Source organism: Garra rufa, chromosome 1 (genome assembly GCF_049309525.1).
Source record: "Garra rufa chromosome 1, GarRuf1.0, whole genome shotgun sequence".
NCBI lineage: Eukaryota > Metazoa > Chordata > Actinopteri > Cypriniformes > Cyprinidae > Garra > Garra rufa.
In genome coordinates this window covers 19,808,983-19,816,168 of record NC_133361.1, presented here as the reverse complement: position 1 = coordinate 19,816,168, position 7,186 = coordinate 19,808,983, and the positions used below count along the sequence as shown (strand labels likewise).

Below are 7,186 nucleotides of genomic sequence, written 5' to 3'. Positions count from 1 at the left end.
GTAAAAGTGAAAGTAAAAAAAAGCAAAGCTGAGAGAAAGAACACAAATGGAATGAAGGCAGGCGTTCACTGACAATTCAATAACATTTTCAGCTGAACATGAACATGCTTGTTTTTGTGGCTGTTATTCTAGGTATAGGCTTATCTGATGGTATGTACATTATTTTTCTCTTTTTATATTTATCAAATATATGCCAAATTTAAATCTCTGGAAACATGCAGTTTTGAAATACACTTACTGAGCTGAATTTGTTTCATTTGTATCACCTGTGAGCACTACATATTTTGCATACTTTATACAGTATGTATGTATTACAATCAGTAAGTATGGAGAGCAGCTAATCTCTCCTGCTTGATTCTATAACTTGTCTTTAGCTTTTGGCAGTTTTACTTATTTACTGGCTTATTAAGATTTCATTACACAGCTCTTATATTATAGTTCTTATAGTCCTTTTAAATGGCACCCTAGTGGTAAATTTTCGTAGATTTATCTTTTTATTTTATCTGAGATTTATCTGATTTTATGGGTTACTGTGGTGCCTTTTGTTTTTCTCTGCTTACGTTTCCTGGTTTGCTACCTGCTACCTGGTTTGACCAGCTTTACAGCATTTTTAAACAAAGTATCTCTTTTGAACTCTCATACCCACAAGTTGTTAGTGAACAATGTCTGGAAGCAAAAACACTGAGCACATTTACATGCACACAAGTAACCTGATAAAATATAATAATTTGTGTATCTGACTCTAATTAGTCCATATGATTGTTAGTTGTTATGTTAAAGGAAAACTATTGCCAAAATGCAACCTGGGCTGTTTTTTTTTTTTTTACTGTAAACGAGACAAACATATATCTAAAAGCATAATTACGACAAATGAGCCGTTTTTGAGATTGACCGTGATTTCGTTTTGTGGTCAATGGCCGGTAAATGGGAGTACTAGGGGCATAACTGTGAGCGCATCAAAATCGATATTTTTACAACACTAAGAAGGCTCGACACACCATGAAACTTTGCTCGAAGTATCGTATGGGTCTCTACACATGAACTCCAGCATTGAGAACATTGTTTGTGTACACAGAGTTTACTAAAAAGAAAGGTTTTGAACAACTCAGTTTCACTGTTTGGGTTTCCGCTCGCAGCCGTCTTGCCAGTCAAGAAGTGTCGATCTCCGAATGCGAGGATGGATAGCTCCTAAAGCATATTTCCATATAAACGCACAGCTAATTCGTTGTTTTGTCGCAAGCAAAAAACAATATTGACCTTCTAGTTGTAAAAAGAGCCTCATATAAGCCTAATATTTCATCCTATGGAGTCCATTCATTCGCATTCGGAGATCGACACTTCTTGACTGGCAAGACGGCTGCGAGCAGAAACCCAAACAGTGAAAGTGAGTTGTTCAAAACCTTTCTTTTTAGTAAACTCTGTGTACACAAACAATGTTCTCAATGCTGGAGTTCATGTGTAGAGACCCATACGATACTTCGAGCAAAGTTTCATGGTGTGTCGAGCCTTCTTAGTGTTGTAAAAATATTGAGTTTGATGCGCTCAAATGTATGCCCCTAGTACTCCCATTCACCGGCCATTGACCACAAAACAAAATCACGGTCAATCTCAAAAACGGCTCATTTGTTGTAATTATGCTTTTAGATATATGTGTCTCGTTTACAGTAAAAAAACAACAACAAAAAAACAGCCCAGGATGCATTTTGGCAATAGTTATCCTTTAAAGCTTGCAACATGTCAGCGTGAAACTTACAGCTCATATTATCCTCTAATGCAGTTATAAATGCAACATTTTGACTGAACGACTTTTGCTGCACGAGATGAGAACACTTTTTATAATTTTCTGAGTCATGAAAAAGTCTGCCTTACTGTAAAGCGTTTGCTCTGTCTAGATGTGCTTATATCGGCACTAACGATCCATTTAAGTCACGAATCACACATGCGTACTTCAATAAGCCGACAGAAAGTGGGTGATTTTTAGAGCCAAAATATAATGATTATTTTACCACTAGACTAGAGGGGGATGGTCACTGTGATAAGATTCACTAAAATTATTATTTTGTGTTTGCTAGTATCAGGATCGAGTCGCTCCATATCTGCGTCTGTGGGTGAGGATGTCACTCTGGACTGCTCTGTAGAAATCACATCTCAGCAAATTGAAGAGGTTTTATGGAAGAAAACTGATGAAGATGAAGAAATTCTGGTTCTGCTCTACCAAAACAATAAGACTCTATCAGATTCAGCACATGAGCGATACAGAGACAGAGTTGAGTTCTTCACTGATGAAATTCCCAAAGGAAACTTCTCTCTCAGACTGAAGAGTGTCAGAACTGAGGATAAAGGAGTTTACATGTGTCAAGTGTTTGCTGGAGGACTTTCAGCCAATGCAACTGTGGTACTGGGGCGACTGGGTGAGTCATAAAGACAAACAAACAGAAATTTAAAAATGGTAGAGACGTTTGAGGGGTTTAAAATAAAATCGCCACTTTGCTTTTTTGCAAAAAGAATAGAATAGAATAGAATCAAGCTATTTTTTTTAATACATGTAATTTTGGATCTGCAAAAGCAACTTTTGCATTTTTTTCAAGGTTTGTCTGTTTCACACATAATGGTACTGATTCTCTGTATTTCCGCATCTGGATCTGCACTTCTGCTCTGCTTTCTAATCTACTGCAGATCATATTACAAAGGTATTGGTATTATTTTTTGCTTTCATTTGAGAGTTTAAGAAAATATTGTAAGAAAAGACAAGATATTTATCATGTGATTCATATACATATTGGGCAACCACAGCCTGCTCTATTTGTTTTTGATCAATGATGCTTTTTATTTTCAGGGTTCATTGTGGACGATGCTAAAGAACCGCATGTCCCACTAGGAGGCTCAGTGGATTTGCCCTGTTATGACAAAATTTTACCAATGAAGGATCTGGAGGTGGAATGGAGAAGAACAACAAGAAAGTCAGAGACTCTGGTTCATCTGTTCCTGAATGGCGAGAGTCGACCAGAGGAACAGGACAAAGATTATCATGGTAGAGCTCATTTCTTTACTGATCAGATTCAACATGGAAACTTCTCCCTCCGTCTGGACAAACTGAGACCTGAAGATGAGGGAGAATATACATGTACAGTCTACAGAAAACAGAAACAGATGTTTTCAGTCAAGACAAATTTAAAACTGAGATTGCTGGGTAAGTCCACACAATGAACTTAAAAAGAAAATGTTGTTGTCATTCCAAACCCATAAGGGTTATCTTATTAGTTTGTTTTGGCCTTAAAATAATTGCAACTATACAGATCAAAGGATTTGTTATGAAAAAGTAGATTGTAAATTACCATTGAATGTTTAATTCACACTTAATTATCTCAAATGACTGATGTTATTTTATATTTTCTCTCCAGATTCATTCCTTCGTCTTCATCTGTTTCTAATCGTCTGTCCAAATATGATCATGTTTTGTGCTTTCATCCTCTGGGGTGTTTCTGAAGGTGAGTGTTTTGTGTTTCTAGTTATTATATCAATAATACATCTTAGAATTACACTATTCCTACTTATTTAAGTGTACCCTTTTTTTACTGTTTCATATACAGTTACTCTCCATGGATTCTCATGATTATCGTGCAATTTTGTTTCAGGGTCTGTGAATGAGTCAGTCTCTTGTTCTGCTCTTTATTTTCTGAGGCCCCTGTTGTTGCTCTGGGTTGCTCCATGTATAAATGAGCTTACAGGTATAAGACATTTCATCTGTTCATTAGAGAATGCTTAAAATGCATAAAAGTTCAGACATTATTTATTCTTTCTGTGAGTGATTTTCCCGAAAGTTGACTTGAAAGCTTCAATTTTGAAAACATGTTTATAAGAAGGAGATCAGAAAGTCATAGTACTCAAATTTTCAGACTTTTCATATCATCTTTGTGTGTGATTTCATGAAAGATTTTTTGTTTGTTTGTTTTACAGGCAGCATTAAAATGTGGACTCTGAAATACAGTTATGTGGCAGAATATGTGGTTTTATCAATTGTCGTTTATTCAGGTAAACATACAAATGTCAATCAACAATGAACCCTAAAACGCATATTAAGAAATGAGCAACAGTTGTCAGAATTTTCTGGTAATAATCTGAATATACTGCTGCCATCTAAAAAAAATAACATGACATAAATCATATCATTAACATTAAGCAGCAGGCTATGATATATGAAACCATTTGTTAATATGACAGAAGACAGATCCAACATGTGTTCAGTACATGTTTAAAGGACTAAATGACATTTCATGATTTTAATGAATACAACTTGATCTGCAAAATAATTAACAAATTCTGCATTAAATGTTATATTCACCTAAACTTAATTGGACTTAAAACTAAAATGACAGAAAATAGGATTACATAAAATTAAACTGTAACTACTGTTTATTTTGGTTATGCTTCTGTTTGGTTATTGTTACTGTATTACTTTTGTTGTTTCAGATTTTTTTACAACTGCTTGGGGAAAGCTTCTGAGTTATGCAGAATTTAATAGAGCTGTGATAATACTCCTGTTTATAATAGTATTTCTGTCCTTCCTCAGCAAAATCATTTACAGTAAGTATTTCTGTGTGATTTATTTCCACCATTCATCAGGTAGCAGAGACATAATCAGTAAATGAAATTACATGTTTTATTAGTTTGTCTAATTCTGAACATTGTTCATTCTTCGATGTAATAATCTAAATGCACAAATACATTTTGATACTGAAATTCAGATATATTTAATGTTCACATCTGATATTGCAGTTAAGAATATTAGTAAAAATAGTGCATACTGTTTTTTAATATAGTTTTCATTAGAAACATGTACCTATTTATTGAAGAGGTTATTGAATGATTTAATTTCTCTTATTGATAATATAGTTGTATGAATAAAAAGTTATTTGTTGTTATTTTGTTGATTTAGTTGTTTCTGAATCCAACATTCATTATTGCATATATTTCTCTCATAGTTGCAGTTACAGAGATTGGAAAGAGAAGTGGACGGATAATTTATTTCTTTAATATTATGGCTGACATGATCTTCGATATTCTGCCTACTTTACAATTCATCCTCCTGTTCTTCACATTTGGATCTGCAGAAGGAGGTGAGTTCATATTTATAATGGTTTGAGTTCATCTGTGTTCATTTTAGTCAGGGTTCAGATCAGCACATTTGATATTCATAATAATTTACTGTGAGCCTGTTGATGTCTTATAATATCCCACATTAATACAATCACCCTTTTTACATTCCCGTTTCTAGGATTTGTCATTATTGTCATTTTACCAGTGTTACTAATGATGACGAATGACAGATGGTTTTATAGATGCTATTATAAGCTCGGCTGTAAGTATTTGATGATTTGAGTTCTGATCTCTGTTTAACTGCATAAATATCTCTGTTATATGGATCATCATTATTGAAAGAGACATGTTATACAGGAATCTGATCTCTGTGTCTCTGTTTTAACCCCTGATCTGTTTTTGTTATTCACAAAAACATTCACACACTCTTGTATTTTTCAGGTTCACCTTTGGTCATGAGAGCAGTGATGTTCATTTTCATGTTAGTGATTAATGCAGTGATGATTGGCCTTTATATAATAACACTGGAAAATAAAAAAGGTAAATTTTTAATTTATTACAGATAACAGAGCTTAATTAACGCTAATTAATGAAAATGCGGTTGTGAGGGATAGACTCTCAGTCTTTATAATGGCACATGCTATAGTTTTCATAACTCACCATTTTCAAACCTGGAGTTTTGACTATATACTGAATTTTTTTAAAGATATTTCATCAGCTGAACAATAAGTTGTTAAACAACTGTACAATCTGTTAAACACACTATACTTCTATCACTCAAAGTCTCGCTTTCATTCCTAACAAATACAAAATATACCTCCTCTACAGACTCCGCCATATTTGTACATATAAAGCCATTTATTGAATGAAACGATAATTAAAATGTGATGCAAATGACTCTTAATTTCACTCTTTTCAACGTACAGATGCTGTCGGATGGGGCTGTGTGATGCTGTTTCTGCAGATACTCTGGGCAGTAATGAAGTTCACAGATGTTACTTTCTATTTTCTCCGTATTTCTCGAGGTACAGTATGTGATGTGTCTCTTCTTCAGCTTCACACACATCCATACAAACATTTTTATGTCCCTGATGGTAAACTGATACAATAATTAAACTTGCATCACAGATTTTCGCCGTATCGTTCCTGTGTATGTGTTTGGATCAGTTGGTGTTGTTTTACTGAACTCCGTTACACTGATGACTGAACTGACACTGAAAACAGGTGAATGAGCACAATCCACTTCAGTCTTTAAGTTAATATTTCAATAATCCATAAAGTATGTGGTAAATATTTAAAACATTGAATTATAAGACATTGTTTAAATCATGAGTGACTGAAATCACTAGCTCAATCTTGTTTTAAACTATTATGAGTTGAATTCATCTGTATAGATGAATGTACCAGAGTAATTATACTGCAATATAATTGTATCTTTAATATGTTGTTAAGATTGAATTTGTTTTTTCAAAATGGTAATGTATCCACTTTCCTTTTCCAGTTAATGGTGGGAGATTTGAGATTGATTGTCTTTCCTTCTGAATGTTTCTTCACCTTATTTGTGCTGTTTTCAGGATTTTTTGAATCTTGTAAGTATAAACCAGAGTTGTCTCTATTACAAACTATCCATTTATATTTACATCATATATGCTGAACTTCAGATGTTCTGTCAGTCATTCATCTTTTAGAAGAACAAGCTTGAAATCATTAAGAGAGATCAAAGTGACAGTTGTTTCTGAAATATTGTAGTCATTTTTAAAAGTAGTTCTTTCATTTGAACTGTTAATGATCTAATTCAAATATATCTACTAATACCTTTTAATCGCCTTTCTCAGCATGTCTGTGGTCCTGTCAGGTAAGTGTCATTTCTAAAGCTGCATTAATTTGAGATTTTACAACTTTGACCTACAATGTCAGGAGACTTTTTTTTATGTGAGATCCTTCAAAAGCATAAGATTGTTAAATATTGTTGTCTTGCCCTAAACACAGAATGTAGTGAGATCCAAACATACCTCAGTCAGCAGATCACAGCAGATCCAGACCCCAGGAGAAACATGTGAAAAAAGACCACTGAGGACTGAAGATCAAG

At 34.0% G+C, this 7,186-nt stretch overlaps 1 long non-coding RNA gene across 1 annotated transcript; it reads left to right on the top strand.

Moving 5' to 3' along the window:
• Positions 1 to 4,465: 4,465 nt before the first annotated feature.
• On the top strand, positions 4,466 to 6,108 carry LOC141326655 (uncharacterized). Its single transcript, XR_012354015.1, has 5 exons — positions 4,466 to 4,584; positions 4,983 to 5,117; positions 5,276 to 5,359; positions 5,539 to 5,637; positions 6,024 to 6,108. It is a non-coding gene; the product is annotated as an uncharacterized lncRNA (long non-coding RNA).
• The last annotated feature ends 1,078 nt before the right edge of the window (positions 6,109 to 7,186 follow it).